The 13,004-nt window shown below is 37.3% G+C and overlaps 1 non-coding gene across 1 annotated transcript; it reads left to right on the forward strand.

Annotated features, from left to right (window-relative positions):
- Window positions 1-12,187: 12,187 nt before the first annotated feature.
- LOC131161120 (small nucleolar RNA R71) lies at window positions 12,188-12,293 on the forward strand. The gene has a single exon (XR_009138279.1). It is a non-coding gene; the product is annotated as a small nucleolar RNA R71 (small nucleolar RNA).
- Window positions 12,294-13,004: the final 711 nt, after the last annotated feature.

Raw genomic sequence — 13,004 nt, forward strand, 5'->3', positions numbered from 1 at the left:
ACCTGCTATTTATTTAACATTTTTTTCCTGTAAATATCAATTGTCTGAATTAGTACTGAAAATAACTCAGGCTCAAGAGAGTACTGAAGAAACTCTTTCTGTCAAACATAACTAAGCAGTGGTACACAAAACTGGGAACTGCTATATACAATACAATACTAGAAAACTATAGAGCTCTTAAATATAATTACAACAGAAAACACCCAGTGACAACATCCCAAACCAATCTATCCCAAATCATTAGCATAAAAAATACACCTACCCTTCCAACTAGGGCAGCTGAAGACAATCTCTAACCGCGAGCCTGATCTGCTCACCTAGCAGGATCCCCTGAAAAATAATAAGTCACTAGGATGAGACAACGCTCAGTAAGTGGAAATATGCTATTACTAGTGTGTGGCGGCTGAGTTAATCATTTAAAATACTTAAGTAATACTGATACTGTAATCTGAGAAAACTAATAAACTGTACAGAATATATCTATCTATCATGTAATCTTTAAAATATAACTGTGTATCTGAATTTGCTATCTGAAGGTACTACTAATATAATAGTATAAACCGATGTTGTGTGATATATCTGTACATAGGAACTTCTGCTATACATTGAGATCTGTATATCATGATATATCCCCTCATGATAGGGTTGTGCGGCGTAGGCTGGACTTACTCTGGTCAACCCTCCAAGTAAGTCAATCTCTATCATCTGCCAATCTGTAAGGATCTATGTAGATCCTAGCCCACTGCAATCACTCTGGGCTATCTCAAACCTCTGTCATCGTCTAACCGGCTACCTCAACCCAGCATGCTGGGGAGACTACAAATTTCTCCTAACACGGTCAGACAGAATCCACATGCTATCTGAGTCATGTGGTTGCACGTGTCTAAAACTAGCAATGGTACCTTGCTCTGCTGTAAATATATCTGTCTGTAATTTTCACAAGAATCTGATATTGTGTAATACTGTATACATATATAAATATATAATCATCTTGTTGCTTTTAACATGATTTCAAAAATAACCATAACACTATAATTCTGAGCTGTATTATTTGAGATATCTGATTGAAATATATATATTATCTGTGTGTAACATCTGTGTTTTCTGTCTGTACTATCTGTAATATCTGAATAAAATATCTGTATATGATATATGTATACTCTGTATATAATATTTGTAATCTCTATATATAATATCTGTAATCTCTGAATAATCTGTTGTAGCATCTTGATGCTATCATTGTATAATCTGTTTGAATAAACTGTTTGAGTGTTATGGTGTAGAAATCATGTTTTTCTCTGGGAAATACTGTAAGTCTCATTCATTGCTAATAATCATAAATATTTGAATATCTGTAATACTGTAAAATCTATATATATATATTGTAGTGTAATAAACTCATGCCACACATTTGAGTAAACACAATCTCATGCTTGATTTCTGTAATTCTGTTATAAAGATAATATTCATAATTCTCTGGAAAATAATCTGATCTGCATGCTTGTAAATACATATTCATAATATTATGTATACAAATTAAAAATTGCTAGCATAGCATATTTCCCTTACCTTAAATCTGAAAAGCCCCTACTAAATTCTGATCCTATACCTACAGGGTTCCTAACTCAGCATCATGAAAACAATATCCCCCTGAACAAAATATCAGTATTTTTCTGTATACAACACTTCTTATAACTGTAGGGAAAACAGATTCTAAATAAAACATCTTACCTTGGATTTGGGATGAATTTCAAATCAACTTTCCCCATGATCTGCTCCAACAGACTTGCAAAGAGCTTCTGCAGGAGCATCGTGGTGGCCTCAGATCTTCAATCCGATGAGAAATGGGGCCAGGATCGAAGAGAGAAAGGGAGGGGGTCATGTGAGAGAGAGAGGAGGGTTTCTGCACTGAAGATTTTGATTAAAAATCCAAGTTTTAGTTATTTATAGGGTGGGATTCATCAACGAGACACATCACCTCATCGAAGAATCCTATAAAAAGTTCGTCGACAAACCTGCACCCTCGTCGACGAGTTTCAGTTTGCTTTAAACCCTCTCTCGGTATCTTCTCGTCGACGAGATCCTGATGATCCCTCGTTGATGAAACCTTTGTGTTCGTCGACGAGTCTTGTGGGAATTTCTTGGGTTATTACATTTTTACTTCAAATTAAGGTGGGAAATAAAGTTCCTACCGAACCTTAATTAAATATTTTAATATAAAAAAAACCAAAAAATGGAAAAAAAAAAAAACTCCCCTCGGAAGGCCTAGAAAAGTAGTGGGTAGGTTCAGACCACCACGTTAGGTGGTTCTGACCACTTCAAATGGGATACGTGGCAATATGCAACCCCATCTTTGAGTTTGAAAGATTAATTAGACTTGAAAAAATGGATAAAAATCTGTAGAACCGAATCCAACCTGCTTAAATTAACTCATAATCAATTCACACATTAATTGAGTTGAAAATGGTTTAAACTTTTTTTATTCGCCTCTAAATGATTAGGTTGATGAATTTAGGATTAAATCTGATAGATATTCGTCTATTCGCTAATAGCTAATGTTTAAATTCAATGATAATCTCATGTATCATGCTTATTAGGCATTAATTCAATGTTCATAAGCTCTATCGACCAAAGTTTTCTCTCACACTCTCAACTCTTGTGCATATACCTCTATATTTGTCTTATGCCCATATTCAAACTCAAGGCTAAATGCTCAATTTTTTCGTGATCAAAACAAAAGCTTCTAAATTCATGTTCTAAATAATAATAAAAATTATAATTTCATGGTTAGTTATTAAATGTCTAATAATTATTAAATTATAATTTTTTAAAGTAACTTCAGTTATTATAATACAAAATAAATTATTCATCAGATGGTAAATTCAATTATATAAGGGATGAGAATGATGAATTATCTACCATCTACCAAGGATTTTTTGTTCTTAACTATCATAAATCTGCAACTTAAATGAGTCGGATATGGATTCTAATATCCACACCTGATAATTTGCCTATTTCATCATAGATTATCCAACCTGATCCACTTTGTCAGGTCTAAGATCAATCAACTTTTGGCATGAGAGGGTTAACATCATCCTCAAATCATTAAAAAATGTAAGTCCAAATTAATTTGTTTTAGATTGTTAACGAAACTTTAATTAATTAATTTTTAGACCAATATTTACTAGTTAATTAAATCTCACTATTAAATTAAATTTAAAATTTCGAAATATCACAATTTAATATTTTTTGTCTTACAAAATAATTAACATGTAAATTTTGATATGTTTATTTTTAAAATTTAAGCACAACTCTTTGTCTTTGAGTTAGGCGCTTGCTTTTTTAAATTTACAATATTTATATATAATATGCATTTTTATTTTTATTTTTATAACATATCAGGATGGTTTTATTCGTGATGGTTACTAAATGGACCAAATCAACAATCTAAAATTTAAAATTTTGGAATTGAAACCAAATTGAATACATGATCAATTGTTTTTTTATTCGATTTTGTAGTTTGGTTTGGTTTGGTTTGGTTCGTTTGGTTTTTAAGTTGTTCTTGTCCATCTCTAGGCCCCTTCTTTTCTTGCCAACAACTTTGTGACTTTTTCTTGTTGAGGCCACAATTTTCCCTATTCAATTTGATGGCTACCTCTTCCTCACTAGCTTCAAGCTCATAGCCTTGGCAATATTAAACTTTATGTGTTCAAGTTTTGTGTATCTTATCTTTTTTTTTTTTTTTTTGTCTCTTTAATTTCCTATTCAATATTCAATTAAAATGATTTGCACGAGAAGTTTTATGTTATCTTTATGCATTGTTAAATGTGGAGGAGCAACTACTATTGATGGATGACTTGATTTTTAGTAGAAAATTTTGAACGTTTTTAGTGAGTTCTTTTTTATTTCATTATATAATTTATATATTATTAAAAAAATAAGAAAACAACAGGTGACCTACTTCCATAGCACAACATTGTGTTACAATGATGAGGGGCGAAAATTCACTTTTAGTTTGGATCATAATAGAAGTAAGAGCTATGGAGCATTGTGTTTAAATGTAGTTTCAAAACGGTAAACCATTAGTGAACTATAAAATTTATCCACAACTATTTAATTTATTCTTGGTTTAAAATTTTAACCATATGTAAACACCCCATTTTGTTCGACCATTATGTAGCAGAACATCAAGTTTTTAAATTTTATTTCTTCTTGTTAAATTTAATTTTGGTGCTATTTAATATCTTTGCCTAGAGGTGATCTCTCATTTTGATTCTCTAGGTCTCACGACTTGAAATGAAAGATTCATTGGGTATTTTACAAATTGTTGTTTACATTCTTTATTGTGTTACAAGCACATCATCAAAAGGAAAAAAGGGGGGGGGGGGGGGGGAAAACAACAACAAAAAGGGAGCAACTCTCAGTCATTCACAGAGCCTTTAATCGAGCCAGCCTTTCAAGTTCCCACACCTGCACACGCAAAAAGCAATTCCTAGGTTAGTAGTTGTAGACACCCAATTTTAATCGAACCTTAAATATAACAAAATTTTATTGAATGTGTACAAAAATATAGGAAAATACATCAGAATACAGGGAAATGCATCAAAATATAGGGAAATACATCAAAATATAGTAGAAACATAGAAATACACAGAAATATAGGAAGGGAAAACAAAAAAGTAAGAAGCTGCAAAGAATATCCCTGAGATCTTCACGGGTACTTGCACACAAATTCAGCAAGAAAGAAAGCAGTCAAGGGAGAGTATATGAATGACTTCATAAATTAACGCGAGAATTCGCAAGATTGATATGTTTCCCAAATTCTAATATTCAACCAAGGTCCCATATGGAAAGAAAATCAGTTGATTGCAATAGGGATAGGAGTTTTGCTATAGGAAGGAAAACACGCACATGGGAGATTCAAAACAAGGAAAGGGTTGAAAAGGGAAGGTTGGTTTGTTACCTATGTTGACTAAGGGTTCAACCCAATAAATAGGAGACCTTTGCAAAGGGTAGAGGATGAAAAAAAAAAAAACAGAGAGAGATCTAAGAAAAAAGAGAGAGACGGCATACTAGCGAGGAATTGGAGGGGGGGGGGTGTGCAACCCTAGTGAAAAGAAAAGAGGGTAACATCATACTCTTCTCAGAGAAGAGAGTCACAAAGCTCATTGCCCTGCAACACGAAAGGTTCCTACCAACCAAGGGGATAGAGGCTAAGACCAAGAAACATCCTAGATAGAGGAGAAAAAGCACAGAAGATGAGAACACAAGGATAAGAAGACCTAAAGGAGCAGAAGACCCAAGGTTAGTATGATTACATTGCTTTCACTTCCATAATCATGCTATGCTACAATTATTCAATTGAAAAAGGAGTATCTCCCATGCAAATAGGAACATAGAGCCCACTGTCTCAACCCACAAAGCTCACAGTCTAACTTAAGCCCACAGAGTTCATTGTCTCAACCCACAAAAGCCCACTATATACCCTATAGGCACACAGTCCAAACCCACAAACGCATTAGCCAAACCTATGCCCCAAACCCATTTTTTTAAGGCACGGAGCCAATTTTTTAAAAAATGTCTAGAGGCATGGGCCCAAACCAGTTTCAAAAAGTCCCAAGACGAATTTTAGAAGCCCACTTTTTTTAAACCCCATTTTTTATACTCATAGGGCTCGAGGCCCAACTTTTAAATAACTCATTTTTTAGAACTAGAGGGTCCAATGCTCAACTTTTAAGAGCCCAAATTTTTACCTAGAGGGCCTTGGGCCCAAATCGTTTTAAAACCCAAAGGGCCCTAGGCCCAAATTGTTTTTAACCCTAAAGACCTGAGGCCCAAATTGTATTTCATCCTAGAGGCCTAAGGCCCAATCATTTTTAAATTAAAGCCCATACCCATTTTATAAAACTCGAGGGGCCCTGGGCCCAATTTTAACACCCCCAAAGAGCCTTGGGCCCAACCTTTTTTAAAAAAACCAAGCCTATTTAAAAAAAAAAAACCCCTTAAAGGGCCCTGGCCCAGCCTATTTTTTTAAAATCAACCAGAAGGGCCCTAGGGCCAATTCGAAAGTCGAGCCTAATTTTTAAAAAACCAACCCAAAGGGCCTAATGCTCAATTTAAAAAAAAAATATAAATAAAATAAAAATTGATCCAACCTAGTGAGTTGACTCACTCTAGGTCAACCTAAACCCTTGCTCATCTGAATTGATTCACCTGAGTCAACTTGTAACGCCCCGAACCCAGAAAGGGGTCTGGAGGGTTATATTAAATAAATCTCTTATACCAATAAATACACAGCGGAAGATCTCTATAACAATTACCAGAGTACTAAAAACCATCCTTTATTACAATAAAAATCCCAGTATCACAGTAAAATTTTGAACTCATAAAAAACATAAATAAAATAATAACAATTTTAACCAAGAACCTTCTACCCCACCAATGCTTCCACTGCGCACTCTAATTACTGTTATACTCTGAAAAATTATTGATCACGATGGGGTGAGACACCTCTCAATAAGGAGTAAATTATTATCAATGTGTGGCCAATGAGTTTTAGTGTATCATATATATAAATAACATTTAATACTGTAACATTCATGTTTACATATAAAACTATTAAACAGTTCCATAAACCAATATTTTTATCTCCTCATTTCCCTGGATCATGTTTACGTATAAGCAATTCTATCTTTTGGTGACCACATCTAGCACATACCCAGGCACTCGCTGTAAGGCATTACATATCGTCGTCCCTCACGAGCAAGCCCTCGGGCTAAGTCCCGAGGATCAAAGTGTTACATATTGTCGTCCCCCTCTGCCTTGATATCACCAAACATATCCATCAAATATACAATCGCACCATACAACGATACCATATATCTGACAATCTTTCCACTTTACTTTCAACAATCCACGTGATCTCAACAAGTTTAATTTATACAATAAATTGAAATATTCTCATGCCACACATTTAAATGATAAATCATACTTTGATAACATTCATATAATCATATACCTCATAATATACTCAGATTAAAACCCACATAATTTCCACATGCTTATAATCTTTAATTTAATCGATTAATCTTTAAAAATAGTTAACATAATTTATTCTCCTTACCTCAGCCCTGGAGTGGTCCCTACGACGTCCCAATGACAAATCCACTTCGGTTAAAGTGTGAAACCTAAGGTGTAGTCCCAAGATGGGGGGTGAATTGGGTTATTTAAAAATTCTTAGATTCTTTTTAAGAGTTCTTAACTTTTTACAATCTTTTAAAGACTTCTTTTGTTCTTATTGATTAGGCAATCCACACAAGCACTAACTTCTTCTATTCAATCCACAACCACAACATACACAACCAAGTGATTAACTATTCAAGCCAAACAAACACCATGCAAGTAATTAATATTAGCTTTGCAATATTCAGCGACCTTGTATATGAATATGCAAGTCCTGTAGTTGGCTTTTGAACTGGAGATTAAAATAACATCCCATCGGAATTTAAATAGACCTTCAGTTAATGAGTTTTGGATTGTTAACCAATCAACGTACTCTCTTACGGTTTCCGCAAAAAAATTGATTAACCAACGTACTCCCTTTTGGTTTCCGCAAGCCCAAGAACAAATTAGGCTTTGGTTTGTTTAACTTCCAATATGCGTTGTTTTTATAGTTGAAAGAATTACAACATCCACGCAGTTTATATGTTTGCTGGAAATTTAAAGAGAGTCAGGGAAAGAGAGTGACACCGCTATTTTTACGAGGTTCGACTTACGCCAGCCTATGTCCTTGCCTTAGGTCAACCACCTAAGGATTTCACTATACCTTGTTCCTTTTGGGTAGAACAAAAACCTTACAAAAATCAACCTCATTTTCAGGAAGAGAAGCCTCTCTAAGCAACAACCTATGTTTGGTCCAATGATTCAATAATACCTTGAACCGTCAAAGATCTAGTATTAAGGAATGGATATCTGCGTACAAAAACACTTTTAAACATAGAGCAAGTTGTATAAGTTAAATTCCAAATCGTACTTCAAAACCAAAACTAAATAGAAAATGTGAAACTCAAGGTTTAGAAGTCATCAATGGTTCTTTAAATATTTTAGATGCAACTCAGAACCAAACCCTTATTTTCAATCCAGCAATTTTGTAGAGTTTTCCCCTAGTAAAAAGGTGTGAACAAGAATGAGCTTTAGGAGAGTTTTAGCATAGAAATCGTGTATTGCTTCCTTGTAATTTTTCATTGAGTAAGGGAGGTATTTATAGACCATTTTAAGGAAAAGTTTCTTCATTTAATATGGAGCATTTAGGTAACTTTTCAAAAGATATTAATTCAGAGAATCAATTTTGAAAAACTTCCCGCAAGTTTGAATTTTAAAATTTCCCGCAGAGTCACTCGGCTGATCCACTCTATTGGGTTAATTTTTTTTCCGACTAACACCATTTTGTCTCTCAAAAATTAATTCTGATAAATTGTCAGTTGGCTAACTGAACCACGTTCAAAATAGTGAGTCAGCTGGGCACTGTCAGTCGGCTGGGTATTTTCAGTTCATTAAGTCAGTTGGATGGACAGTTAACTTTGCTGAAGGGTTTTAGAACCTAATGGTCAATCTATGACCTTTGAGCATTAAATCTTATCATGCATGCAATGCATTATTACAGACCATATTATTACTAACCCAAAAATATAATGCAATTACAATTGACAAATTTTGTCTTCATTCCTTTTGCTTTTCAAATGCCATTCTGTGGTGTGAGCATTGAGTTCCTTATAGCTTCCATCGTATCCTTACCATCCATGCGTGCCAAGGGTAATCATGTTCAAATGCTTAGTGCATAGGTAAGATACAAAGTGATTTGTCATTATCAAAACGGGATCGGACTCATAGATTCAACATAATCGATCACTAGCTAGGGGATGTCATCGATCTCGTCATGTGACCATGCCCAATCAATCAACTCGGATGTTAGCTCAAATGCGATTCCCTGAACCACGGTGCTCCAAGTGTCGGTGGAGGGATCGTGCTACATATGTGTGTAGAACTCCCAGATCAACTTAGGATGATATGACGTGATTAGTGGGGTCATGTAATGGTCAAATTTCCTCTTTTTGAGGACCTCGATGTAGCATTTCTTTCACAAGTCTCATCAAGCTGGAACGTATACATCGGACTGAAATCATAGTCATCAAGGGTCATCCTCTGAGTCCTCTTCCCTCTACTAGTCTACCCCTACTCTTTCTAGGCCGTACGATCACTCTTTTTTTGGTTAAGAAGGTGGAATTCGATCAGACCCGGATGTACACTCATCCCTAGGCTGATCCTCAACTCTCTTCCATTTGACAACGACACGAGACGATTGGGGCTGCCTTTAGGGAATCAGAACGACATGTCATCGTTCGAATCTACCCAGAAGGAGATGATCCAAATGCGACAAGGTAGAAGGTGAAGAGACGCAACCTCCTGCAAGGGCCCTAGGTGCACAAGTAGGGAATTTTTGAATGGGGAATGGATGAATAAAGGCTAGGGAAGGTCGTCGAAGGTGAATAAGATGTTGGTGGCTCGAGTGACCAAGCTTGGGCAGGGTGCGACGAAGTGGGTGCAAAGAAACAAAGGAAGAAGTGAGTTAGGGCTTCACGGGAAGAAGGTGTTTTAAAAAGATTTGCACAGGTTTGACTAGGTCGTACCCTAGGTTAGCCTAGTTGCACCCCCAACTTAGTTAGGAAAATTGGCTTTCGACCAGGTCGCTCCATAGTGAAGCGCTGGTTGTGCCTTGGTTGAACTCTTATGGATTTCAAAAGGTTAACAGGCACTAGAGGCTCAACCAAGTCGCACCCTTAAAAGTGAGGGTCGTGTCTTGGTCAAACCATTCTAGAATTTAGAAGGTTAACAGGCTCTTAGAGGCTCGACCAGGTTGCACCTGGGGAAGTGCTGGTTATGCCTTGGTCAAACCATTCTCGAAAAGTTTGGAATTTTTAAGAATTCAGAGGCCATTCCTAATTCAAGACCATGAGGGGTGGACCTGGTCGCACCCAGGGAAGCCCTAGTCGCACCCTAGATTGAGGCACTAACCTAAAACCTATTTTAAGGACTCTAGACTCGAACATACCCTACAATATACAACCTAAAGAGACAAAGGAAAATAAAAACAAGAAAAACGAGTGGGTTGCCTCCCAAAAGTGCTAAGTTTATTGTCTTCAACCAGCTACAATGAAAGCTCATGTCGAACTCACCCGAGTTTGATAATAGGTTGTTCCTCCACTAGTCCCTTATTGGTCCTCTTTTCATATACCCAAATCATACTCTTTAGGTTGGAGGGCGAGTCATAAATAGCAAAGATATAATCATACGGGTCCTTTAGTCTTAAAAAGGAGGGGTGATCACACTGCAGCATGGCCTCAAGAGGATCCTTTGTAAGAATCGATGGGGCAACCTCCTCAAAACACTCGTCAATCATGTCCACATCCCTGTACACATTCAAAGATGGGTTTTGGGAGACGTGAAACACATTCAGCTAGAGCTTCATGTTGCCAAAGAATGCGTCCTTGATCCTGGTCCGAAATTGGATACAAGTATTAGTCGTAGCTAAGAATGGTTGGCCTAGAAGGACAGGGATCAGATTCTTTTCTGGGTCGGTAGGTTCCATGTCAATGAAATCAACAGTATAATATAACTTATTGACCTTTACAAGGACATCCTTAACAACACCCCAGGGCCTTTGCATAGATCGGTCAACAAAACTCAAGGTGATCGGGATAGGTTTAAGATCTCCTAAACTGAATTGTTTGTAGACCGAGTAGGGAAGTAGATTCACACTCACTCCCAAATCTATCAAGGCCCTATTGATAGTGTAATCATGAATTACACATAAAATGGTGGCAGCACTGGGGTCCTTGAGTTTTGGAGAATGGAGCTCACATACTCAGTCAATGCACAAGTCCTTGAGGAACTTGACATATGTAGACACTTTCTTAATGGCATCTAATAGAGGAAGGTTGACCTTTACTTGCATAAATGTGTTCATCATGGACTCGACATTTTCTTCCTTCTTATATTTAGAATGTGCTTGAAGAGCTGCAGGATATGGCACTGTAAGGACATAGTGGGGTAATGCTCTTTCAACGAAGGAGGTGGACGTCCCGAGATTAATCACAGGATTGAAGGAAGAGGGAATATATTCAATACTGGGTTCAACCTTCATCTTCTCTTTACCCTTACCTTGGTCTAACTTCTCCCCGACCCTATTATCTACCTCCCTTCCACTCTTGAGGGTGGTCACAATCTGGGCTTGCTCATGATATGTCGAATGACTAACAATCAGCTCACATTATATACCTCGTATTGGCCTTTGGGTTCACGAGGGGCTGACTCGGCAACTTACCCTCATCTCTCCAACTCAAGGATGTAGCTAGTTGGCCCATGGTGGCTTCTAACTTGGTGATAGACTGAGAATGGGAGTGGAGTAATTGCCAAACAACTTGATGATCTGCCTCGATGCCCTTAAAAGGCTTTCAACACCGTCTCCTAAAAAGATTTATCATATTGAGGCTGAGGAGGAGATAGTTGTTGATAAGCTAATTGACGAGGGGCAGACATGGGAAGATTTTGAGGGTTTTGAAATGGGCAAGGAGGTGGAGCAGTGGATGATTGCTGAGGTCTTTGGGCTGAAAAATTTGAAGGTTGTGGTCTCTAGGAGAAGTTAGGATGTTTCCTTCACCCAAGATTGTACTTATTAGAGTATGGATCATTGGCTGACATATCGTACCATTTATGGGTGGCTTTAACTTCCTCTTGCATAAACTCAGGTGTGGGAGATGCATGGGGGCAGGTATAACATGAGTGAGAGGGATCAGAGCAAATGACACACACCTCTGTGCATACCACCGACTAAGGTGGTTGTCTTAAGGACAAGACTTGATCTAATTTATTAAAAATGGTGTGTAGTGTGGGGGCAAGGTCATGGCTGGTGGCTAAGTCATAGACTCCCTTAAAGTGGGAAGAAGATGGTTGGGAAGGACTATGAGCAGCAACCATATGTTGCTAAGAATTCTTGGTGAGGGTCTCAAAGAGAGTCCAAGCCTCATTCTTATGCTTCGTGAGGAAAGTACCTCCACAAGATGCATCGACCATGGATCTATCGCGCTTAGCTAACCCTTCATAGAAGGTTTGAACTAACTGCCACCTAGGGACTTGATGGTGTGGGCATTTATGCAAAAGGTCCCTAAAGCGTTCTCAAGTCTCGAAAAATTGCTTACCATCTATCTATGAGAAACAAGTGATTGCCTTCCTAAGTTGGTTAGTCTTCCTAATGGGAATGTACTTTTTTAGGAACTCATGTTACATGGCAGCCCAGGTGGTCACCGAGTTTGGCTTTAAAGAATTCAGCCAATATTTGGCTTTTTCCTTGAGAGAGAATGGAAATAACCTTAGATGAAGGGCATCATCACCAAAGTTAGGTATATGGATGGTGGAACAAATTTCAAGAAACTCATCAAGATACTTGCATGGATTTTTAGTCGAATTCCCAAAGAAGTTAGGAAGCATCGAGATGGTGGAGGTCATGATTTTGAATTGCGCCGTCTCGACATCTAGGAATCAGATACAAGATGCCAACATGTATGCATTCGATGTGAAATAGTCCCTAAGGGGCCAAAGAGGTTACTCTTCTACAACAGGTCGATAGGGAGCAGGAGGTTCCAGGTTTTGGTTTTGATGGTGAAGAGTGGGAACCGTTTGACGTTCAACCATGACTTTAGGTTCAGAGGACTCGGCTAACTTTGGACTAGAAGTAGATTTCCTAATTAACCGAGGGGATCTCTCAATCTCAGGGTCTATAGGCATTGACTCAGGATCCAAGGATCGCAAACCCAACATATACAAATTCAGCATTCAATCAAGCCTTCAAATATCACTTAAAAATAAAAACAAAAGAAAATAAAGAAAAATAAAAATACGTAATAGACTACACTATGAATTGGCTCACTACCATAACTGAGTCCCTAGCA

Source organism: Malania oleifera, chromosome 7, assembly GCF_029873635.1.
Source record: "Malania oleifera isolate guangnan ecotype guangnan chromosome 7, ASM2987363v1, whole genome shotgun sequence".
Lineage (NCBI taxonomy): Eukaryota > Viridiplantae > Streptophyta > Magnoliopsida > Santalales > Ximeniaceae > Malania > Malania oleifera.